The sequence below is a fragment of the Balaenoptera physalus genome, assembly GCF_965194825.1.
Source record: "Balaenoptera physalus genome assembly, chromosome: X".
NCBI lineage: Eukaryota > Metazoa > Chordata > Mammalia > Artiodactyla > Balaenopteridae > Balaenoptera > Balaenoptera physalus.
In genome coordinates, this window is record NC_138903.1 from 131330299 (window position 1) to 131356324 (window position 26026).

General features: G+C 42.8%; 1 long non-coding RNA gene across 1 annotated transcript in view; it reads right to left on the reverse strand.

Moving 5' to 3' along the window:
• LOC309651832 overlaps window positions 1-26026 on the reverse strand; it is a 437596-nt gene continuing 411570 nt past the window's right edge. Inside the window, exon 2 of the long non-coding RNA XR_014258432.1 lies at window positions 1-24997. This is a non-coding gene — a long non-coding RNA (uncharacterized lncRNA). The remainder of the gene's footprint in view (window positions 24998-26026) is intronic.

Below are 26026 nucleotides of genomic sequence, written 5' to 3' on the forward strand. Positions count from 1 at the left end.
TTATTGTTTTATTTTTTATTTTTGCGGTCTACAAGATACTCATTTTATTTTTTAAATTAAAGTCTAGTTAATTTACAATGTTGTGTTAGTTTCAAGTGTACAGCAAAGCGATTCAGTTACACACACACACACACGTTCTTTTTCATATTCTTTTCCATTATAGGTTATTACAAGATCCTGAGTATAGTTCCCTACTATATATAAAATAGATAAACGAGAAGTCTGATCTTTTGACTCCCACCTCAGTGCCTTTCCTGTTATACTATAGCCAGGGGTGTCATGGCAAAGCTGGCAACCATCTGCTGTGAAGCACCTATTTTTTGTTTTGCTTTAGTTTGTTTTGTTTTGTTAAATTATGTTTTTAGATTTCCAAACTGCATGGACCAATACTTTGTTAAAATGCAATAAAACTGAATTACTAGAAGGGTGAAAATTAAGACAAATTATTTTTTTATTATTTTATTTGGAAATTTAATAGGCTTTATCAAATTGCTCTAAAAGTTTTCAAACACTTACTCTCCATTTGTCTACTTACCTCATTGCAGTCTGGCACCGATCCATGGACCACCTTTTCAGTCATGCTGTTCTAGGGTTCTACATCCGTTCAGCCTTCCATCCCTGTCATTCTCCTCACCTTTTCCCAGAGACCTATGAAGGAAGCATCTTTCTTTCTAGTATTACCTGAGAGATTACCAGAGAGCCACCCACTAAGGCTCAAGGTCACTGTCAGGATGAAGAGTGGGGCCACTTGGCCCCTCCCCTAGAGTATGCCTGTGCTGGGGGCAGGAGTGTGTAGTGGAGGGGTTGGGAGAGTGGAAATCGCCTGGAGTGATTAGAAAAAGTAACAGCAGGAAGAAAGGCAGTTGCTGGTTGATTACAGTTAGAGGAGACATAGTTATCTCCCAGGGCTGCAGTGCCAGAACTCTGACTCCAAGGGCTTTAGCCATCCATAACCACCCAGCAGCTGCCCAGCCAGCTTTTTGGGGAAACAACCTGGAGGGAGCTCTTTGCCCAGAAGTGAGTCTTCCAGTGCAAACTTCTGTCAGATGAGTATATGACTTCGTTCTGGATTCTCTTTCAACAGGATCACAGCACTGGGGATCAATTTGGGGTAGGGACCATTTCATGAGTACACAATCAGTGTCATCACACGGGGCCCCATGCTGGGTTTAATGCTCTACTGTTGTTATCTTGAAATCCTTAATAATTCTGAAGAAGGGGCCCCACGTTTTTATTTTACATTGGACCCCACAAATTATGTAGCCAGTCCTGATATGGGGTTTGTGTTCAACAGGGTAACCCACAGTGTGCCTCACTGGGTGAGGGATAATCAGGCTGGATTTCCTCCTACACGACAGAAGAAAAATGCTGAATCCCCTATGGAGCAGTAGAGAAATTGGTAGTCACTGAGAGTCGCATATTTCTCCTTGTAAGTCAGAGAGCATCCATCGTGTGTGTGCGGGGGATAAAACCATATTGAGAATACCTAATGAGATGTTAAGATCTGCTGTGTTTCCAAGCTGAAGGGAATCAAACGCTATGGTCTTATTTCCTTCTCATGAGATTCCAGTGGCCTCAGGAGAAGGATTAACACAAATACCATATGATATTGCTTATATGTGGAACCTAAAAAAAGATACAAATGAACTTATATACAAAACAGAAACAGACTCACAGACATAGAAAACAAACTGATGGTTACCAGAAGACTTGGGCAGGGTGAGATAAATTAGGAGTTTGGGATTAACACATACACACTACTGTATATAAAATAGATAACCAACAAGGACCTATTGTATAGCACAGGGAACTACACTCAATATTCTGTAATAACCTATAAGGGAAAAGAACCTGAAAAAGAATAAATATATGTATATATACATATATATATATATATTCACTTTGCTGTATACCTGAAACTAAGACAACATTGTAAATCAACTATACTTCAATTAAAAAATTTAAAAAAATACACAGATAGTTGCTTTGCATGCATCTCTGTTAATCCTCATGCCTTTTCAAGGTAAATGTCATTAGCCCCATTTTGCAGACAAAGAAACTGAGGCACAGAACAGTTAAGTAGTTTGCTTCAAAGCCTATTCTCTCACACACAATAACACTCAATCTCTCTGATCCTCTGGGCTCTGTGTCAAGTAGTGCCTCCACATAGTGGCACGAGCCTCTAAGCAGTGACCATGTGAGAGAGCCACCAAGGGGGCTATAGTCTGTGAGGAATCCACGCCCCTGAGACTGAGAGAATTTGTGGAGTGCAGTGGACCTGAGAGTACAGAGTGACTTCCATTGGTCTCACACATACACATAGTATCTCAGCACGGCCACCTGCCTCCTACTGAGTTCCCTCTCCTCTGTCCCTACCTCTCTCAATCTACCTTGCCTGTCACCCACTCTCTCCTCCTTGCCTTCTGGATCCAAGAGCCAAGGAGCCAAGAGCTATGCATTTGATCTTCTCTCCTCAACAAGAGCAATGCATTTGATCCTGTGCTTCTGCGTCCTCCTGAGTCCCTCTGCATAAGTGGCTACCAGGCAGCTCTAGGGCAAAGGTGATTGGAGAATGGGTGGAAGACAGCACAGGAGGGACTACAGGGCAAGAAGGAGGCAAAAATGGTCCAAAGATGTACCCTGCTCTCCTGCACAAGTGTGCTGCTTCCATTTTGCCTGGGAATTTGTCACCTCCTCTCTTAACCACGTAGAGAAAACTTTGAACTGAAGATATCAACTAAGCTTAAGGTCTAAGAATGAGTATGGTCAAGTGTTAGTGAGTGTGGAGTCAATCAAGTCAATCCTTAAACCATTTAATATGCCTCTTGGTACTGTGTCCAAGATTCTCTTCCCTGCAGTTGTATTGATACTTTGATTGGCCTCTGAAGCATGTCTGACTGCCTCACCCTCATCCTTCACATTCAGTTTTTTTTATTCCGCCTCCTGTACAATACTCACATTTACTTTTGCCTCTGCATTTCTGTCCCTACTGCTCTACTTTACTCTGTCGGGACTCTCTGGCTCCTTCAAGGATCTGTTTGCGTAGTCTCTGTGCTCTTTCTGATCTCACTTCCAAATTCATCTCTTGAGCCCAGCTCTCATGATGACACAGCTCTCCTCAAAATCCATCCATGGCTCCTCCTCTTATTCTATAATCAGACCCTTATTCTATAATCAGTCATTCAAACCCTTGCTTGAGGGCTAAGCCTTATTTCCACCAACTCCCTATGACATATTCTTTGCTCTAGAAAATAGGACTATTTACCATTCTCCAAACACACCTTAAGTTTTCTACCCATGGATCACGCGTGTGCATCAAGCACTTTCCTTTCATCTACCTTTGTCCAACAAAATCCTACCCTTTCTTTAAAGCCTAGAGCTAATGTTGACTCATTCTTAAGCTTTCCATGAACAGAGTTCATTACCTGATTTTTGTATCATTGTGTCTTCCAGCAACTCAGCTTACTCATATTTAATGCCAATTGTCTAGTCTTGTGTCTTTCTCCACCATTGGATATTGAACTCTGTGAAGGTAGGCCCAGGTCTTAGTCCTCTCTGTATTCCCAGGGTCTGGTTTATAGTAGATGCTCAGGCAAGTTCATGAGTGGAAGCCTGCCTTCAGTCTTTCTGTCAGAATCAAGTGATTCCTGTTTGGATTCCTATATCAAATATAGGGATTTCTGAAAATAGTTATCTCCCTGAGTGAACTGCAAGTCAGGGGATGGCATGGTCAATGCCATTTGTATCTCTCTGCTCCCTGCACAGAATAAACTCACACAGCATAATTGAATGAAAGGAGTACAGGATGAGCCAGCTAATATTATGGAAAATCATAATTTTCTTTGTACATTAAGGTGTGTTTGTAGACAATCTATAGTCAGCTAAACCCTAAGTCACCATGGAGTTGTGGGTGGTACAGTGCAGGGGCAATGTGTGAGAGTGTGTGAGGGAGGAGGTGAGCAAAGAAGAGAAAGAAGAAATGATCTCGTTTGCTTGCGAACTAGTGAGTGAGCAGATGAGGAAGAAGGGAAATAACTGGGCCACTGAATGAATGAATTAATGAATGAGTGACTGAGTGAGTGACTAAGTTAACTAATTTGATGAACAAGCGAGTGCATGATTGATCAAATGAGCAAATGAATACATTCTTTCTCCTCTGTGGGAAACTTGTTTAGCTTTCTGGGCTTCCTGATCTCTTGGCAGGGGTCTCAGGAGCAGTTTGGAACGGTCTTTGCTTCCTCAGGTTTTAAATTGCATCGGGCACTTTCCTTTCATCTCATTTCCTTTCCTTTTACCCGTAGGCTGTCTCCAAGGATAATGTACTCTCAAACTTTATATATATATATAATATTAAAAAAATATATATGTCTTATATGTCTTATTATGAAAGCAACGCCACTTGAAAACTCGATTAATTGCTAATGTTCTTCATCTTTTATCAAGTGCCAGTTGTGGCATGTAATCTTTAAAGGGAATGAAATTAAAAGAATTAAGAAACAATTACGTCTGGAAAAAGAAATAACTCTCCCCAAACCTAATCACCTTCTGATGGAGAGCTTCATGCTGAAGTGGCTGCGGGGGAGAGGGAGGAGAAGCACCACGTGCTGCTGAGGTTCCTGCGGCTGGTCGGGGGGAAAAGGAGTCGTGACCTGCCAGCATTATGTGGGAGAGAGAAGCTCCTGACATGGGCTCAGGAAGTGGGGCTGTGTCGTGCCTGCCTGTCTGGTGAAGCAGAGCTAGTGCCTGTGGGGCTGTGTCTATTGCTATTGCTATTGCTGTACATCCCCACACCGGGGGACCAGGACTGCCAAGGGCGCCCTGGGCTTCTGAGGCTGTTGCCCCCTCCCATGCTTTCTTGCCCCTTATCACTGGGGACAGGAAGAGGTTTGGCTTGGGGCAATTGGGGAAGGGCAGAAGTTCTAGGGCAAGAGCCTACCAGGCGGACAGCCAGTTGCAAGAGTGACAGGGTCAATGTGGGGCTCCCCACTTGAGCCATTTCTCAGCCCTTCAGCTCACTGCAGGCATCAGCTAACTCCCATGCACACTGGCTGCCACTGCCCACCTGTACTGTCTCTTGCTCCAGGGCCTGGAAGAGAGGCTGAGGCTTCACTGTGGCTGGCCTCCACCCTCGGACTACTGCGAGGGCCTGAGACCCTTTCTCCTGGGCAAATACTCCAAACAGTTCAGGCCGACAAGGAGTCCTGACTCTTACTCCTTAAAAATCTGGAAACAGATTATTTCTGGGTGATAGACCCACGGCTGAAAGAGAGGCTATTCTGTAGAGAAGTGTCCAGGAAGGTCCATGTGAGAAGATGGTCTCTTGCCTCCCAGGATGTGATCTGGCTAGGTTACCACCTGTGCAGTGACCACAGGCACTTCTCTGAGGACTAGCCTCTCTTTCAGCCATGTGACTAGCACCTAAAAATGTCCCATTTGCAAATTTGTAAGGAGTGAGCATCAGGGCCCCATGTTCAACCTGAACTTTTTGAGGTATCTGCCTAGGAGAAGGGGTCTTCGGTACTGCTCAGACTGGTGTCCCAGCAAGAGTAACACCTGGGAGGCAAGAGGCTTTGATCCCATGGGTACCCTACCGGACTACCTTGGGGCCATCACTTCCCCTAACCAGCACCTTGCTCCCTGTGAGTGTGCAATCCTTAGGCTTTCTCTGGTCCTCCATTACCTTGTCTTTGTGAGTTTGGATTAGAAGAGTGGTTCTCAAGCCCTTTCATACATTGAATTCCCCTGAAGGGTTTGCTAAACATGGATTACTGGACCCACCACCTGGAGTTTCTGAGTGCAAAGCAGTGTCCTATCTGTTTCCTTATCAGCTTCTGAAACAACCCGATAATCTGAGGAGTCTCTACCCCTTTTAGAGTCGGGAAGTAGGCTCATGATGGTACCCAGACTTGCCTAAAGTCTCACTGCCAGTGAATAGCGAAGCCAGGATATAAAGCCAGGTTTTCAACTCCCAGACGTTGCCCTGCTTCTCCCATACTCCATGGCCTAGGGGAAGCCCAACTTATTTTCTAGCTTCCACATTTGCCACTCCTATCTGTAGTTCCATGAAGATGGCAAGAATCATAATACTTGCATATAGCTTAGTACATGCCAGGCACTGTTCTCAGAGATTTAAAGGCATTACAGCATTTAATTTTCACCCTAACTCTAGGAAGTTGATGTGCTATTATTACTTTCATTTTTTAAACATCTTAATTGGAGTATAATTGCTTTACAACGGTGTGTTAGTTTCTGCTTTATAACAAAGTGAATCAGCTATACATATACATATATCCCCATATCCCCTCCCTATGGCGTCTCCCTTCCACCTCCCTATCCCACCCCTCTAGGTGGTCACAAAGCACCGAGCTGATCTCCCTGTGCTATGAGGCTGCTTCCCCCTAGCTATATATTTTACATTTTGTAGTGTATATATGTCCATGCCACTCTCTCACTTCGTCCCAGCTTACCCTTCGCACTCCCTGTGTCCTCAAGTCCATTCTCTACGTCTGCGTCTTTATTCCTTTATTCCTGTCCTGCCCCTAGGTTCTTTAGAACCACTTTTTTTTTTTAAGATTCCATATATATGTATTAGCATACGGTATTTGTTTTTCTCTTTCTGACTCACTTCACTCTGTATGACAGACTCTAGGTCCATCCACCTCACTACAAATAACTCAATTTCGTTTCTTTTTATGGCTGAGTAATATTCCATTGTACATATGTGCCACATCTTCTTTATCCATTCCTCTGTTGATGGACACTTAGGTTGCTTCCATGTACCGGCTATTGTAAATAGAGCTGCAATGAACATTGTGGTACATGACTCTTTTTGAATTATGCTTTTCTCAGGGTATATGCCCAGTAGTGGGATTGCTGGGTCGTATGGTAGTTTCATTTTTAGTTTTTTAAGGAACCTCCATACTGTTCTCCATAGTGGCTGTATCAATTTACATTCCCACCAACAGTGCAAGAGGGTCCCCTTCTCTCCACACCCTCTCCAGCATTTATTGATTGTAGATTTTTTGATGAAGGCCATTCTGAGTGGTGTGAGGTGATACCTCATTGTAGTTTTGATTTGCATTTCTCTATTGATTAGTGATGTGGAGCATCCTTTCATGTGTTTGTTGGCCATCTGTATATCTTCTTTGGAGAAATGTCTATTTAGGTCTTCTGCCCAGTTTTGAATTGGGTTGTATGTTTTTTTTTATTGAGCTGAGTGAGCTGCTTGTAAATTTTGGAGATTAATCCTTTGTCAGTTGCTTCATTTGCAAATAATTTCTCCCATTCTGAGGGTTGTCTTTTGGTCTTATTTATGTTTTCATTGCTGTGCAAAAGCTTTTAAGTTTTGAGCTTCTCTGGTGGTGCAGTGGTTGAGAATCTGCCTGCTAATGCAGGGGACACAGGTTCGAGCCCTGGTTTGGGAAGATCCCACATGCCGCGGCGCGACTAGGCCCGTGAGCCACAATTGTTGAGCCTGCACGTCTGGAGCCTGTGCTCCGCAACAAGAGAGGCCACGATAGTGAGAGGCCTGCGCACCGCGATGAAGAGTGGCCTCCACTTGCCGCAACTAGAGAAAGCCCTCGCACAGAAACTAAGACCCAACATAGCCATAAATAAATAAATATATAAATTTTAAAAAAAATTAGCAAAAAAAGAAAAGAAAAAAAAGCTTTTCAGTTTCATTAGGTCCCATTTGTTTATTTTTGTTTTTATTTCCATTTCTCTAGGAGGTGGGTCAAAAAGGATCTTGCTGTGAGTTATGTCATAGAGTTTTCTGCCTATGTTTTCCTCTAAGAGTTTTACAGTGTCTGGCCTTACCTTTAGGTCTTTAATCCATTTTGAGTCTATTATTGTGTATGGTGGTAGGGAGTGTTCTAATTTCATTCTTTTACATGTAGCTGTCCAGTTTTCCCAGCACGTCTTATGGAGGAGGCTGTCTTTTCTCCATTGTATATTTTTGCCTCCTTTACCAAAGATAAGGTGACCATATGTGCATGCGTTTATCTCTGGGCTTTCTACCCTGTTCCATTGATCTATATTTCTGTTTTAGTGCCAGTACCATACTGTCTTGATTACTGTAGCTTTGTAGTATAGTCTGAAGTCAGGGAGCCTGATTCCTCCAGCTCCGTTTTTCTTTCTCAAGACTGCTTTGGCTATTCAGGGTCTTATGTGATTCCATACAAGTTGTGAATTTTTTTGTTCTAGTTCTGTGAAAAATGCCATTGGTAGTTTGATAGGGATTACATTGAATCTGTAGATTGCTTTGGGTAGTATAGTCATTTTCACAATGTTGATTCTTCCAATCCAAGAACATGGTTTATCTCTCCATCTTTTGGTATCATCTTTAATTTTGATTTCCTCTTTGATTTCTTCAGTGATCTCTTGGTTATTAAGTAGTGTATTGTTTAGTCTCCATGTGTTTCTAATTTTTACAGATTTTTTTCCTGCAATTGAAATCTAATCTCATTGCATTGTGGTCGGGAAAGGTACTTGATACAATTTCAATTTTCTTAAATTTACCAAGGCTTGATTTGTGACCCAAGATATGATCTACCCTGGAGAATGTTCCATGAACCCTTGAGAAGATAGTGTATTCTGTTGTTTGTGGATGGAATGTCCTATAAATATCAATTAAGTCCATCTGGTGTAATGTGTCATTTAAAGCTTGTGTTTCCTTATTCGTTTTCATTTTGGATGATCTGTTCATTGGTGAAAGTGGGGTGTTAAAGTCCCCTACTATGATTGTGTTACTGTCGATTTCGCCTTTTATGGCTGTTAGTATTTGCCTTATGTATTGAGGTGCTCCTATGTTGGGTGCATAAATATTTACAGTTGTTATATCTTCTTCTTAGATTGATCCCTTGATCATTATGTAGTGCCCTTCTTTGTCTCTTGTAATAGTCTTTATTTTAAAGTCTATTTTTTCTGATATGAGAGTTGCTACTCCAGCTTTCTTTTGATTTCCATTTGCATGGAATATCTTTTTCCATCCCCTCACTTTCAGTCTGTATGTGTCCCTAGGTCTGAAGTGGGTCTCTCGTAGACAGCATATATACAGGTCTTGTTTTTGTATCCATTCAGCCAGTCTATGTCTTTTGGTTGGAGCATTTAATCCATTCACATTTAAGGTAATTATCGATGTGTATGTTCCTATTACCATTTTCTTAACTGTTTTGGGTGTGTTATTACAGGTCTTTTCCTTCTCTTGTGTTTCTTGCCTAGAGAAGTTCCTTTAGCGTTTGTTGTAAAGCTGGTTTGGTGGTGCTGAATTCTCTTAGCTTTTGCTTGTCTGTAAAGGTTTTAATTTCTCCATCAAATCTGAATGAGATCCTTGCTGGGTAGAGTAACCTTGGTTGTAGGTTTTTCACTTTCATCCTTTTAAATATGTCCTGCCACTCCCTTCTGGCTTGCAGAGTTTCTGCTGAAAGATCAGCTGTTAACTTTATGGGGATTCCCTTGTATGTTATTTGTTGTTTTTCCCTTGCTGCCTTTAATATTTTTTCTTTGTAGTTAATTTTTGACAGTTTGATTAATTTGTGTCTTGGTGTGTTTCTTCTTGGATTTGTCCTGTATGTGACTCTCTGTGCTTCCTGGACTTGGTTGACTATTTCCTTTCCCATTTTAGGGGAGTTTTCAACTCTAGTCTCTTCAAATATGTCTCAGTCCCTTTCCATTTTTCTTCTTCTTCTGAGACCCCTGTAATTCGAATGTTGGTGCATTTAATGTTGTCCCAGAAGTCTCTGAGACAGTCCTCAATTCTTTTCATTCTTTTTTCTTTATTCTGCTCTGCAGTAGTTATTTCCACTATTTTATCTTCCAGGTCACTTATCCGTTCTTCTGCCTCAGTTATTCTGCTATTGATTCCTTCTAGAGAATTTTTGATTTCATTTATTGTGCTGTTCATCATTGTTTCTTTGCTCTTTAGTTCTTCTAGGTCCCTGTTAAACGTTTCTTGTATTTTCTCCATTCTATTTCCAAGATTTTGGATCATCTTTACTATCATTATTCTGAATTCTTTTCCAGGTAGACTGCCTATTTCCTCTTCATTTGTTTGGTCTGGTGGGTTTTTGCCTTGCTTCTTCATCTGCTGTGTGTTTCTCTGTCTTCTCATTTTGTTTAACTTACTGTGTTTGGGGTCTCCTTTCTGCAGGCTGCAGGTTCGTATTTCCCGTTCTTTTTTGGTGTCTGTCCCCAGTGGCTAAAGTAGGTTCAGTGGGTTGTGTAGGCTTCCTAGTGGAGGGGACTGGTGCCTGTGTTCTGGTGGATGAGGCTGCATCCTGTCTTTCTGGTGGGCAGGACCACGTCTGGTGGTGTGTTTTGGGGTGTCTGTGACCTTATTATGATTTTAGACAGCTTCTCTGCTTATGGGTGGGGTTGCTTTCCTGTCTTGGTAGTTGTTTACCAGGGGAGCAGAGGGCGCCAGCAGGTAGTGCTTTCATGGGAGTGGTGCTTCGGCGGGAAACTTCCTCGAGCTCTGGGGCAAACTCTTGCAGACTCTGCCCACTGCAGGCCACAGGGTGGGCAGGAGCACGGTGCGGGAGCTGCGGCACGCTGAGCCTGGCGCTTGCCCTTGCCCGTCCACCCGACTGTACTTTCATTTTAAAGATGAGGAAACTGAGGCACAGTGTGGTCAGCTCACTTTCCCAGGGTCAGAGAGCTAAGCAGTACTACAGCCAGGACTCTACCCTGGGCAGTCTGACAGCTAGGTCTCTGATTTGAGCACTGTACCCCAGAGACAATGGTACACTTAGAAGGCTGCCTTGGGTTCCTGCCCTGCATGGCAAGGGAGCTCAGGAAAAAGGCTCAGGCTTTGAGAGACAAGAGTGACCCTGGGCCAGGTAGGGTCTACCTCCTGTGAAATTTTCCACGGCTTTTCAGATTGCGTTATGTGCTGTCTTATGCCTGGGGTCCCAGTCTCTTCCCTGCATCATCACCCCTGGCCCACGCATAACCAGGACTGTCTGTCAAAAGGAGCCCAGGCACACTCAGTGAGACATGAGATGTAGTAGTCAAAGCACGCCTGTAGGCATGTGAGCCTGGCGGGCCGGCTGCAAAAGGCTTGATTGTATAATGGCATTTAGAAAATGGCACTTGTCTTTTCTTCAAAGACCTTCAAGATGATGAATTGGGGCTTATTGAAACGGCCTTAAATCAAGGCTTCTGCGCACAACAGTTTGCTCAGACTCATGCAAAGTGTATTTCTCTTTGGAGTGGGTGATACCAGAAGCTCCCTACCACTGGCCACCTTCTGGGCTCAGGGTCTGGGCCAGGGACCAGAGTCATGGAAGAGGAGAGCCTGGAGCCAAAACGACCCGACAACACAGAAAGTGTGAGGTCCCTATGTACCTATGGGGACTCTGAGGCCCCAAGAGAAGGGACTGACCCAAAGGCACCTAGTAAGCCAATGAGGCAACTGCCTTCTGGAACATTCTAATGGCCATTTCCCCATGGGGCTACTCTGGGGTCTGCCTGTGTGGGCAGCATACTACCTGGGGGTTGCCATTTGACCTGATGGGCCACCTCCTTTCTGTGCTCCTCTGTTCCTTCTCTTCCAGGATGAGTCAGGGTTATCTGCAGGCTGTTACATCCACTCCCAAGCCTTGTGGACTCTGGGGATACTGGTGTTTGTTACTTCAACGTATGCGCTCCCCTCCACTCATCACCCATGACCCATCTCCACCACCATCCTAAGAGTTTGGAGGACACTTGCTTGAAAATGGCCCATCTCATCTCCTACATGATCTCCCAGCATCTACAGCCTCAGCTTCCTTGTCCACCCACAGGCTCTCACTCTCAGGTGCCAACCCTGAACTTGAATGAACCAAAAATAAGTGTCTCCTTAAATTTTGTGCTCTAGTCTGGGCTGTCCTGGCAGTCATACCTGGCCTCCTGTCCAGGAAGCAACATTCTTCTGAGAGACATTAGTGACCCTTCCACCTTTTTAGTGCCTTAGTTTCCCCATCTGCTAAATTAGAATAATGGGAATCCCTGGCTTCTATACATCCTTGAGTGTTGAGAGGACCCTGTAGCAGGAAGATGGGGGAAGGTTCTTGTACACTGTAAAGTGCGATGCAGGTACAGTGAGTATGGCTGTGGCTCTGCTGTTGGGCCTATCTCCTATCTGGCTTCCTCCTTGGGTCATCTTCCTGGACCTCCACAGGTAGAGGCTGCTGTGTTGCTGAGTGGTGACAGACCCCCATGGGATTTGGATTAAGCCTGCAGGGGCTGGCAGCCATGGCACTAGAGATATAAAAGTAAAACAAAACACAGCACAACACAACAAAGCACTACCACCAACCAAAAAACAAACAAAAAAAAGTCAGGAAGAAATAATATCACGAATATGGAATTGAGTGATGAGCTTTGACAACAAAATTCTAAAATTTTTAAGAGGAGGAAAAGTGCAAGCAGGGCAGAGCTGTACATAGACTGGGACTGTGGGGACAGATGGGAAGAAACAGGAAACTGACCTTGTGTGCCTCCTGGAGGCAGAGATGATAGAGCCACCCAGACAAGGTCCCTGCTTTCGAGGATCCTCCCCACCCCCAAGTCCTGGGAACAGGTGGATCTGGGTATGATTGCATACTCTGTAATAAGGATGAATGATAAGGAAACACAAGAGGCCGTGGGAATCCAGAGGAAAAGTTCATAACCCAGACCCAGCAGCAACATGGGGAGGGGAGCGTGGAGACAGAAAAATGTTACAGCAGCTAATGCTTGAACTGGGAATAAGAAAATGAGTATGAGTTTGCCATATGGAGGGAAGGGGAAGGCCATCCCAAGCACAGGGGACAGTGTGAGCAGAGGCACAGGGGTGGGAAGAAGGAGCACACAAGTGCTCTAGTGAGGTTAAAACCTCAGGCACAAGGAGTGGTGGGAGGGAAACAGGCTGAGGTTTTCTGGGGCCAGGTCCAGCAGAACCTTGAATGCCAAGCTCAGGAGCTTGACTTTGATTCCAGAAACAATGGAGAAGAAGCCACTGAGCGAGGGGAGGTCTTGAGCAGGGGAGGGTAATAATCTGACTTACAGCTTTCAGAAGATCCTTCTTCCTGCAGTGTGGTTAGAGGACAGGAGACTGGTGAAATTAGATGTAAGAGCACCAGAGGGGACGCAGTTGCAGAAGTCCAGGTGAGTTAATGGTGATCTGAACTTAAATTTCCACCAGGGGAGATGGAGAGAAAGGGGCAAAGGCAAGAGATAGTTGAGACGTAGAAGGTACTAGACTTGGGAACTGATTGGATGGATGTGGTGAAGGAGAGGGAGCTGTCAAAGGGGATATTCAGGCTTGTTGCTTTGTGCAGTGGAGAGGGTGGTGTTACTATTCCTGAGAAGCGGGTTGCTGCATGCGGAAAAGCCTTGGGAAGAAGATCAAGGGTTCCCTTTTGGTCAGTGACATATTTGAATTGCTGCTGGTACTTCTACGTGGAAATGGGTAGTGGACAGTTCGATATACAGGTCTGAAGTGTGAACTAGAGACAGAGCTTTAAGTAGAGAAGGAAGGGCCAGCAAAGAAGACTGACAATGAATATCCAAAGAGATAGGAGGGAAAACAGACAAGCTGCTGTTTTCCTCTTCCCAATGATCCTGAAAGGTCAGACAAGATGAATATACATCAGCGTCCAGTGGATTTAGTAATGTGGAGGTTATTGGTAATGCTCAAGATCAGGGGAGTGAGTAGTGGGGGTCCTGTGGCCAGATTAGACTGGAGGAAGTGTTGAATGGGTGTGGGAGAGAGAGGGAATGATCAAAGCCAAGTAGATAGTTTATTTTAAAACTCTGTGCTGGGAAGAGGGTAGAGACCTGAACTTCTTTTGTCTTTATTTGTGTGACTTTGGAGTATGGTGGTAGCCTGTGTGTAAGTAAAGCCTGAAAATGTCAATTTGTGGATGAGCAGAGCTTCCTAGCTCCTCCAGCCAACCCAGTGGGAAATAATCCTTCTCATCTTGGTGTTCCTAGAGCAGTGACTGTCTGTACTATTGCCTTGGGTGGGTAGTGTCATGAAGCGGGGAGGAAGAACACTGAATACAGAGATACCAGCAAAGCAAAGGCCCAGAAGTAGGGAAGATCACAATGAATTTCAGGAATTGATAGAAAGTTTACATGACTGACACACAGTGGGCTACGGGTAGAGTGGAAGGAGTTGTGGTTTGAGATGTGAACAGGGGTCAGGTCATGGCAAGTCTTGTAGGCCACTGTAAGGGCTTGCAGTTTTATTTGTTTATCTGAAGTGCAATGGCAAGCCATTAAAGTATTTTAAGTGTCATGATCTAATTTACATTCTTAAAAGATCACTCTGTTGTTCAGTGTAGAGAAAGGATTATTGGAGGCAAGCTAGAAGCAGGGAAATCATTTATTCATTTAATAAATATTTATTGAGTGATCACTCTATGACAGAGTTGATCTGGTGCTTGGGATAAAGTCATGAACAGTAAAGACCAGGCCCCTCCTCCCATGGAGGCATTATTTTACTGGGACAGACAGACAATGGCAGCTAAATAACTGAGTGACACCATTTTAGGGTCTGATAAGTATTACAGAGAAATTAAAATAGAGTAATGAGGTAAAGAGTGACAGGGACTGAACAGCTATATCAAGGTGACCAGAGATGGCCTTGATGAACAGTTAATATCTGAACTGAGACCTGAATAAAAAGAATCCAGCCATTCAAATATTTTTAGTAAGAGCATTCCAGATCTCTCAGAAGGGTAACAGCAAATGCAAAGGCCCTATGGTAGGCACAATCTTGGTGCATTTGAGGAGCAACAAGTAGAGAAGAGTGCTTGACAGGTATGAAGCAGGAGGGGGAGAGTGTTAAGAGATTGATGTCAGAGAGTGAGGTAGGCAGAAACCAAATCAACAGGGCCCTCGAAGCCATGTTTAGAGTTTGAATTTTATTCTTAGAACTATGAAAGCACTGGAGAGTCTTGCATAGAATGACATGATCTGATTTTTGTTTTAAGAGGATCTCTCTGGCTGCTGTGTTGAGGACAGATTAGAGGGAGAGCAGAGTAGGAGCAAGGAGATCGCAAAGAAGCTATCCTGCAATAATCCGGGGGAAGATGATAGTGGTTTGAGCCACAGTGATGGCAGTAGAGGTGGTGAAGATTAGTTGAATGCTGCATGTCGAAGATAAGGCTGATAGCACTTGTCAAAGAATAGGATGGAAAGAAAGGAGTCAAGTTTGACTCATAAGTTTGAGTGTAGCCTGAACAAATAGGTAGATGGTGGTGCCCTTTATTGTTATGGGAAGAAATGTGGGGAGGAGCAGACTTGGTAATGGCAGGAACCGGCTAATCAAGAATTGTGTTTTGTATGTGTTGAATCTAAGATGGCTATTATACATTCGCGTGGAGATGACAGATAGGTAGTTTGATATGTGAGTCCAATACTCAAGGAAGAGGCCACGGATAAATTTGGGAGTTGTCATTACCCAAATGGTATTGCAAACCAAGTGATCACTTAGAGAGGGGATGTAGATGAAATAGAGAAGGTCAAGGATGGAGCCCAGGGGCACTTCAACATTCAGAGGTCTAGAAGAGGAAGCAGCTCCAGGAAAGGAGATTTGGAGGGAACAGCTACAAATGGAGTAAAAACTAGCTGAGTGTAATTCTAGTTCTAGTCCAGAAGACAGTGTTTTAAGAATAAAGGTGTAATTAACAAGTCAAAGGCTGTTGAAAGGTCTAGAACAATGAGAACAGAAGTGATCATGAACTTCGGCAAGATGGAGGTCTTTGGTGATTTGTTAAGAACCATATCAGTGAAATGGATCAGAAACTGATGTGATTGAGGAGAGAATGTGAAACAAAGAAGAGGAGCCAGAAGGTGAGACAACTCTTTGCAGGTGTTTGACTCTGTGTGGGTTAAGAGAAAGGTGGTAGCTGGAGGAGAATGGGGCTCAAGGTTTGGGTATTTTAGAGGTGGGAGATATATGGCATGTTTGCATGGTGATGGAGATAAGAAAGGAAAAATTTGATGATACAGATAGAGGAAATTACCGGAGTGATGTCCTTGAGTAGTTACAGGGCATAGGATCAAGGAAACAATTAGCTATGGACATGCATGTAAGCAGGTTGATGGGTGTGTGTACAAAGGAGGGGAAGCAGGGCTTTGTTTTGAAAAAGATTCAGATTTGGGAGGTCCACATAGCGGTCTGTAGGAAGTAACTGGAGGACAGGAAATAGGATAGAGGTCAAGGCTATAGGTGGACTTGAAGGTCACTGGAGAAACCTCTACTCAGAAAAGGGAAGGCACTTACAGAAAGTTCCACAGATTTAAGTGGCAGGGTTGGCACGGGAACTCAGGCTTGTCTGATTCCAGAGCCTGTGCTCTTTCTCTGCAATGTTCCATCTCTGGGTGGAGGTTGGTTTGTGGATTCCAGCACCCAGCAAACGTTCTTCCTATCCCAGTGTTTATAGTTGCTGGACATTTGGCCTTGGCATAGAGCTGAAATATGGATGATCAAAGGTAAGAGCCTGGCTAGGTGATCTCTGGCCTTTCCCTGGTCTCAGATCCCTGGCCCAAAAGGTCAGAGCTTGAAGCATGTTTTGGCCTCATAAATTGTTCATATGCTCTGACGGTGAGCTCCAGATTTGTCACTCCCTAATCTGGCTGTGGCTATAGCTAGCTGACATCAAGCTCTGGGGAGCAATGCAGTAAATCATTTTCCCTTTTGTGCAAGAAGAAAAAACAGAAAATTGCATTCTTCTCAGATTTCACTTTTGAATGTGCTGGTGCCTCTGTCAAGCAAAAAAACAGCGTGGGCCCCAGGAAGACTGCTTTCTTACAGGCACTAGCCTGGTAATCCCCACACAGAGGGAGAGTGCTGTACACTGATCAGAGCACTTTGTCACATCAGTTCATGATGTGTACCTCTTAACAGCAACCTGAGGTAGAGGTCAGATTCTCCCTTTTGTATATTGGCGACCTAGACTCAGGAGGGTTGAGAATTCACTCAAGTCATCTAATCAAGCTAGTAGGAGGCAGAGCTGCACCTCAAATCTGAGCTGAAGTTCAGAGTCCTATACATTCTCCAGTGCCCCATTTGGCCCTGGGTGTGACTTGGGACTGGGTACCTGCCAACCAAAGTGAGGATAAAATCTGCCTAAGTAATGAAAGAGCAAAATAATAATAGTGACACTGATAAAATGATGATGATGATGATGATGATAAACAACTATTCTCTGGAAATCAGAGAAGGAAATTACACATGTAGGGATGCCCCAGCTGCACTCACACTTCATGCCCTGCGGCGAAGAGCAGATTGAGCAGACTGGACTCCACTGAGGGCCACATCCTCCAGGCCAGCCTCCCTCCTCCTCACCTCCTCCTGACCCTTAAGCAGCAGCAGAAAACCCACCTTCCTCCTTTCTTCCCACTTTCCTTCCTGCCCTCAAGTCCCTGCACAATCCACTTTATGGCTGGCCACACCCTGCCTGCAGAATCACACCGGGCCCCTGATCAGTGTGACTGGCCATGAATTTGAACACCACGTGTCCAAAGTATGATCATAGCATTTGGTTCCCTTCCTCAAGATGGTGATATTTATCCTTGTGCTTGCCACCAGAGATATAGCATCACAGAAGCATGGGGAGCTGTTAGCCATTTTGAACACTGCTTCCGGAAGCATATTCCAAGCCAGTTGGCTCATGCTCACCTCTGGTCAAACAGGCAAGAGTTGCAGAGGGAAAAGAGCAGGTGACTAGCCAGTGGCTCAGCTCTGAACTGCTCTGTGCCCCTCTAGGGCACATCCCTCCTCTGGGCCTTGGTGTCTCCAACTGACACAAAGGAGTTAGACTGGAGGGCCTCTGAGGCCTCTTCCAATTTTTATTCTCATTCACTCCCTCTCTCTGTTTCCCTCTCACTTCCCTTCTTACTCTCACTCTCCTTCTTACTCTCTGTCATTTGCTTTGTCTGCCAAACTCCCTAGGGCTTACTGTAAACATGTAACTGGTTTTGTAATAAACACTCCACACTCTGTCCAGCCAGATGTGTGTGCCTGTTTCACAGGACTCCCCTGGGGTGGCACTGGCTTATTCCAAGAAGGCAGAATCATGACCTCTGTCTGGATTCCTTTTCGGTCATGGCTTGAAACCACTTGATGGGAGGAATCTAATTTCATATCCAACAAGAATGGGTCTGTGAACATGAGGATCTGTGTTGGTGGGTTGATAGACTTGGATTTGGACTTGCTTGTGCCTGCTCTCCAGAATCAGGGCATAGAATTCAGTAGCTCCAATTTCTCATAAACATTTGTGAGAGGAAAGAATGGAATTATCTTGTGAGCTGGCCGTCAAGAGTCAGAGCCCACTTTCAAGGACACATGATCAGTAGGAAACCTGGGACTAGGTCTGCAGTCATCTGCGAATTCCCATTGCCATATGCATATTTCTCAGTGAGGACCCCTGTGATGCCAGGAGGGAAAAAATTGACTTTCTATTTTTGTTAACCTGTAATTGAAATTTCTCATTTCATTTCATTTTGTAGACAATGAACCACAATAGCATTTGTAATATGTGAGACTTTGCCTCTAAGAGAAATCACAGATTATTTTCATATCACATTATTATCATTGTAGCTACCTCTAGATAGCCTTTACAGTTGATATTATTTTGAAATTACAGTAGTAGTTAGAATCACCAGTAAATTTTTAAATTTCATGCATTAATAGAGAAGCATTTATATTAGTATTTCATACAAGTTTTGTTTAATATTTTGATATAATTTGTTTCCTTTATAATCTTATGCATTTTAATGTATTTAAAGTATTATTCTGAGACGGGGTTTATGGGTTTCAGTAGTCAGCCAAGGATCCACAGAACAACAAAAGGTTAACACAGCAGTCTAGGGCACACCCAAGTCTTGGAAAGCATGAAGATTTGAGCCTGGTGAAGCAGGCTTTCACTCTCACTAGACCCTACTCCTGGCACCTACTCACTCCCCACATGGGACACCTGCCTACAAGTTACTCATTCATTGTCCAACATCAAGACAGCTTGCTATTCTCACAAGGACTGCTTTGAGGTTTTATTTTGATCTCACTGTAGTTTGTTTGCCCCCAACATCCGCTCTTCAGTCTATGCTCTGCTGAAATGCAGGCATCTCATGACCTTTCCCCTCCCCTGCCTGTGGAACCTCATTTTCCTTTGCCCTTGGTCATGCTCCCTGGGTTCATTACTACCCTCCTTCCCCGCCTCCTTCCCCTGGCTGCTGCCAGCACTACTGTGTCTCCTCCTTCCTCCTCCCAGGCCCACAGCACAACACAAGAGGGGCTGTGGTACCACACATGCCCTGCCTCTTCCAGTAGGACTCCTGCAACAATTTGGCTTGAGGCTCCAAAAGGTGCTGAGGTTGTTGTTTCTACTGCTGCTGATACGGGTGGGGCAGCAGTGATGATGACAGGTGGGGAAATAAACACAGACTAGCTCTGAACCAGATCTTTTGACTTCATGACCTTCCTACCCACTCTAATCTCTCTGGTCACACCACATCTGCTTGGAATTTCAGGTCGCTGGATGGTCTCTCCCATCCAGGGTTGTCGTGGGGATTGAATGAACCATTTCCTATTAGAGGTCCATGATGGATGGGCCCAGAGGGTACCTCTGGAGCGAGGCAGGTGAGAGAGTGGGCTGTGGTGGCAAACTACCTGGTTTGGAATCACTTGCCAGACATATGACCTTGGACAGGTTCCTAACCTCTCTGTGCCTCAGTTTCCTTATCTGTAAAATAGAGATAATAACATCTCTCACCTCACAAGATTGCTGTGAGGATGAAATGAATTCATCCCCTTAAAGTACTTAGCACAGTGTACACACAATCAATGATAGTATTGTCTTTGTTAAGCAAGTACATATTTGCAGGGAGGGAGCAAAAGGGGAATTCAGGGTGCAAGATGCTTCTAGATTCCAGGAAGCCCAGTTTGACATCTGCTACCACTGCCCCTTCCCAGAGTGCTTGCATTGGAATCTAGAAAGGAGGTGACCTTCCAACTTACTCTACTGTTCCCACTCAACCCATGTCTGTTTGAAGTATATGGTTGCTTAACAATCCCTCCCTCCCAGGATTGTCATGGGCATTCAATGAGACATTGCCTGTACAGAGGTGGGAGCTCCTTTGAAATAGCTGTGTGGTAGATTCCCCAGGAAATTATTTGTTTTGGAGTCTAGATTCACCTGCCCACAGCTGCTGGATAGTTTTCCAAAAGCCCAGTAGCCCAGAGTCATTGAGCCTGGATTCCACAGCTCCCCTCCCCCAATAGCCAGACATACAACCATCCAGATTCCATGCACACAGCATCTCACTCCTGTTGGAGCCAGACTCCTGCCCTTGCGCCTAACCTCCATCTGCCTCTTTGCCTTTGTTCCGCCATTCCCTGTGCCTCGATCCAGAGACCCCTCCCCTCCCCTCCCCCAAGCCCACTACTCCCCATGCTTTAAGGTCCAGGGCCAGTCCCACCTCATCCAGGAAATATGTGCTGACCAGAGTTATACATTCTCAAATGTCAGAGCTCCAGCTGCCCACGCATTGCTCAGCCTTCATTGACTGCCCTTCCTTTGGATTCCTGCAGCACTTAAGACCCGTGCCAGACAATTTAGCACTTAATTACAGACTGTCGTCAATTGTGCCTTAATTTTTCCTTCTGAATTAGAGTGTTATCCCCCAACTCTATCAAAAGCTTTTAGAAAACAGAGAGAAGTAAAGACACGAACATTATTCCTGACAGTGCTGTAGAAATATGACTTGTGTATGTGTAGAGTTGAAAATGAAACTTTTTATTGTGCTGTCATTCAGCCACCCCACATCCACACCTAAGTCTTCTCCTACAGATTCTTTTCTTTTCTTTTCTTTTTTTAAACATCTTTATTGTAGTATAATTGCTTTACAATGTTGTGTTAGTTTCTGCTTTATAACAAAGAGAATCAGCTATACGTACACACATATCCCCATATCCCCTCCCTCTTGCATCTCCCTGCACCCTCCCTATCCCACCCTTCTAGGTGGTCACAAAGCACCGAGCTGATCTCCCTGTGCTATGCTGCTGCTTCCCACTAGCTATCTATTTTACATTTGGTAGTGTATATATGTCCATGCCACTCTCTCACTTCATCCCAGCTTACCCTTCCACCTCCCTGTGTCCTCAAGTCCATGATATACAGCTGCTTCTTTATTCCTGCTCTGCCCCTAGGTTCTTCAGAACCTTTTTTTTTTTATTCCATATATATGTGTTAGCATACGGTATTTGTTTTTCTCTTTCTGACTTACTTCACTCTGTATGAGAGACTCTAGGTCCATCCACCTCACTACAAATAACTCAGTTTCGTTTCTTCTTATGGCTGAGTAATATTCCATTGTATATATGTGCCACATCTTCTTTATCCATTCATCTGTCGATGGACACTTAGGTTGCTTCCATGTCCTGGCTATTGTAAATAGAGCTGCAATGAACATTGTGGTACATGACTCTTTTTGAATTATGGTTTTCCCAGGGTATATGCCCAGTAGTGGGATTGCTGGGTCATATGGTAGTTCTATTTTTAGTTTTTTAAGGAACCTCCATACTGTTCTCCACAGTGGCTGTATCAATTTACATTCCCACCAACAGTGCAAGAGGCTTCCCTTTTCTCCACACCCTCTCCAACATTTATTGTTTGTAGATTTTTTAATGATGGTCATTCTGAGGTGATACCTCATTGTGGTTTTGATTTGCATTTCTCTAATGATTAATGATGTTGGGCAGCCTTTCATGTATTTGTTGGCAATCTGTATATCTTCTTTGGAGAAATGTCTGTTTAGGTCTTCTGCCCATTTTTGAATTGGGTTGTTTGTTTTTTTGTTATTGAGCTGCATGAGCTGCTTGTATATTTTGGAGATTAATCCTTTGTCAGTTGCTTCATTTGCAAATATTTTCTCCTATTCTGAGGGTTGTCTTTTCACCTTCTTTTTGGTTTCCTTTGCTGTGCAAAAGGTTTTAAGTTGCATTAGGTACCATTTGTTTAGTTTTGTTTTCATTTCCATTTCTCTAGGAGATGCGTCAAAAGGATCTTGCTGTGATTTATGTCATAGAGTGTTCTGCCTATGTTTTCCTCTAAGAGTTTTATAGTGTCTGGCCTCACATTTAGGTCTTTAATCCATTTTGAGTTTATTTTTGTGTATGGTGTTAGGAAGTATTCTAATTTCATTATTTTACATGTAGCTGTCTAGTTTTCCCAGCACCACTTATGGAAGAGGCTGTCTTTTCTCCATTGTATATTTTTGACTCCCTTATCAAAGTTAAGGTGACCCTATGTGCGTGGGTTTATCTCTGGGCTTTCTATCCTGTTCCATTGATCTATATTTCTGTGTTTGTGCCAGTACCATACTGTCTTGATTACTGTAAGTTTGCATTATGGTCTGGAGTCAGGGATCCTGATTCCTCCAGCTCCGTTTTTCTTTCTCAAGATTGCTTTGGCTCTTTGGGGTCTTTTGTGTTTCCATACAAATTGTGAATTTGTTAGTTCTAGTTCTCTGAAAAATGCCATGGGTAGTTTGATAGGGATTGCATTAAATCTGTAGATTGCTTTGGGGAGTATAATCATTTTAACAATATTGATTCTTCCAATCTAAGAACATGGTATATCTCTCCATCTGTTTGTATCATCTTTAATTACTTTCATCCATATCTTACAGTTTTCTGCATACAGGTCTTTTGTCTCCTTAGGTAGGTTTATTCCTAAGTATTTTATTCTTTTTGTTGCAATGGTAAATGGGAGTGTTTCCTTAATTTCTCTTTCAGATACTTCATCATTAGTGTATAGGAATGCAAGAGATTTCTGTGCATTAATTTTGTATCCTGCTACTTTACCAAATTCATTGATTAGTCCTAGTAGTTTTCTGGTAGCATCTTTAGGATTCTCAATGTATAGTATCATGTCATCTGCAAACAGTGACAGTTTTACTTTTCTTTTCTGATTTTGGATTCCATTTATTTCTTTTCTTCTCTGACTGCCATGGCTAAAACTTCCAAAACTATGTTGAATAATAGTGATGAGAGTGGACAACCTTGTCTTGTTCCTGATCTTAGAAGAAATGGTTTCAATTTTTCACCATTGAGAACGATGTTGGCTGTGGGTTTGTCATATACGGCCTTTATTATGTTCAGGTAAGTTCCCTCTATGCCTACTTTCTGGAGAGTTTTTATCATAAATGGGTGTTGAATTTTGTCTAAAACTTTCTCTGCGTCTATTGAGATGATCATATGGTTTTTCTCCTTCAATTTGTTAATATGCTGTATCACATTGATTGATTTGCGTATATTGAAGAATCCTTGCATTCCTGGGATAAACCCACTTGATCATGGTGTATGATCCTTTTAATGTGCTGTTGGATTCTATTTGCTGGTATTTTGTTGAGGATTTTTACATCTATGTTCATCAGTGATATTGGCCTGTAGTTTTCTTTGTTTGTGACATCTTTGTCCTGTTTTGGTATCAGGGTGATGGCGGCCTCGTAGAATGAGTTTGGGAGTGTTCCTCCGTCTGCTATATTTTGGAAGAATTTGAGAAGGATAGGTGTTAGTTCTTCTCTAAATGTTTGATAGAATTCACCTGTGAAGCCATCTGGTCCTGGGCTTTTGTTTGTTGGAAGATTTTTAATCACAGTCTCAATTTCAGTGCTTGTGATTGGTCTGTTTATATTTTCTATTTCTTCCTGGTTCAGTCTTGGATGGTTGTGCTTTTCTAGGATTTTGTCCATTTCTTCCAGGTTGTCCATTTTATTGGCCTATAGTTGCTTGTAGTAATCTCTCATGATCCTTTGTATTTCTGCAGTGTCAGTTGTTACTTCTCCGATTTCATTTCTAATTCTATTGATTTGAGTCTTCTCCCTTTATTTCTTGATGAGTCTGGCTAATGGTTTATCAATTTTGTTTATCTTCTCAAAGAACCAGCTTTTCATTTATTGATCTTTGCTCTTGTTTCCTTCATTTCTTTTTCATTTATTTCTGATCTGATCTTTATGATTTCTTTCCTTCTGCTAACTTTGGGGTTTTTTTTTTTGTTCTGCTTTCTCTAATTGCTTTAGGTGTAAAGTTAGGTTGTTTATTTGAGATGTTTCCTGTTTCTTGAGGTAGGATTGTATGCTATAAACTTCCCTGTTAGAACTGCTTTTGCTGCATCCCTAGGTTTTGGGTCTTCGTGTATTTATTGCCATTTGTTTCTAGGTATTTTTTGATTTCCTCTGATTTCTTTGGTGATCTCTTGGGTATTTAGTAGTGTATTGTTTAGCCTCCATGTGTTTGTGTTTTTTACAGTTTTTTTCCTGTAATTTATATGTAGTCTCATAGCACTGTGGTCAGAAAAGATACTTGGTACGATTTCAATTTTCTTAAATTTACTGAGGCTTGATTTGTGACGCAAGATATGATCTATCCTGGAGAATGTTCCATGAGCACTTGAGAAAAATGTGTATTCTGTTGTTTTTGGGTGGAATGTCCTATAAATATCAATTAAGTCCATCTTGTTTAATGTATCATTTAAAGCTTGTGTTACCTTATTTATTTTCATTTTGGATGATCTGTCCATTGGTGAAAGTGGGGTGTTAAAGTCCCCTACTATTTTTGTGTTACTGTCGATTTCCCCTTTTATGGCTGTTAGTATTTGCCTTATGTATTGAGGTGCTCCTATGTTGGGTGCATAAATATTTACCATTGTTATATCTTCTTCTTGGATTGACCCCTTGATCATTATGTAGTGTCCTTCTTTGTCTCTTGTAATAGTCTTTATTTTAAAGTCTATTTTTTCTGATATGAGAGTTGCTACTCCAGCTTTCTTTTGATTTCCATTTGCATGGAATATCTTTTTCCATCCCCTCACTTTCAGTCTGTATGTGTCCCTAGGTCTGAAGTGGGTCTCTCGTAGACAGCATATATACAGGTCTTGTTTTTGTATCCATTCAGCCAGTCTATGTCTTTTGGTTGGAGCATTTAATCCATTCACATTTAAGGTAATTATCGATATGTATGTTCCTATGACCATTTCTTAACTGTTTTGGGTGTGTTATTACAGGTCTTTTCCTTCTCTTGTGTTTCTTGCCTAGAGAAGTTCCTTTAGCATTTGTTGTAAAGCTGGTTTGGTGGTGCTGAATTCTCTTAACTTTTGCTTGTCTTTAAAGGTTTTAATTTCTCAGTTGAATCTGAATTTCATCCTTGCTGGGTAGAGTAATTTTGGTTGTAGGTTTTTCCCTTTCATCACTTTAAATATGTCCTGCCACTCCCTTCTGGTTTGCAGTTTTTGCTGCTTTTAATTTTTTTTCTTTGTATTTAACTTTTGATAGTTTGCATAATATGTCTTGGCATGTTCCTCCTTGGATTTATCCTGTATGGGATTCTCTCCGCTTCCTGGACTTGATTGACTCTTTCCTTTCCCACGTTAGGGAAGTTTTGAATTATAATCTCTTCAAATATTTTCTCAGTCCCTTTCTTTTTCTCTTCTTCTTCTGGACCCCTATTATTCGAATGTTGGTGCCTTTAATATTGTCCCAGAAGTCTCTGAAACAGTCCTCAATTCTTTTCATTCTTTTTTCTTTATTCTGCTCTGTGGCAGTTATTTCCACTATTTTATCTTCCAGGTCTCTTATCCGATCTTCTGCCTCAGTTATTCTGCTATTGATTCCTTCTACAGAATTTTTAATTTCATTTATTGTTTCGTTCATCATTGTTTGTTTGCTCTTTAGTTCTTTAGGTCCTTGTTAAATGTTTATTTCATTTTCTCCATTCTATTTCCAAGTTTTTGCATCATCTTTACTATCATTATTCTGAACTCTTTTTCAGGTAGACTATCTATTACCTGTTCATTTTTTTCTTCTTGTGGGTTTTTACCTTGCTCCTTCATCTGCTATGTATTTCTCTGTCTTCTCAGTTTTTTTAACTTACTGTGTTTGTGGTCTCCTTTTCGCAGGCTGCATGTTCATAGTTCCCATTGTCTTTGGTGTCTACCCCCAGTGGGTTCGGGTGGTTCAGTGGCTTGTGTAGGCTTCCTGGTGGAGGGGACTGGTT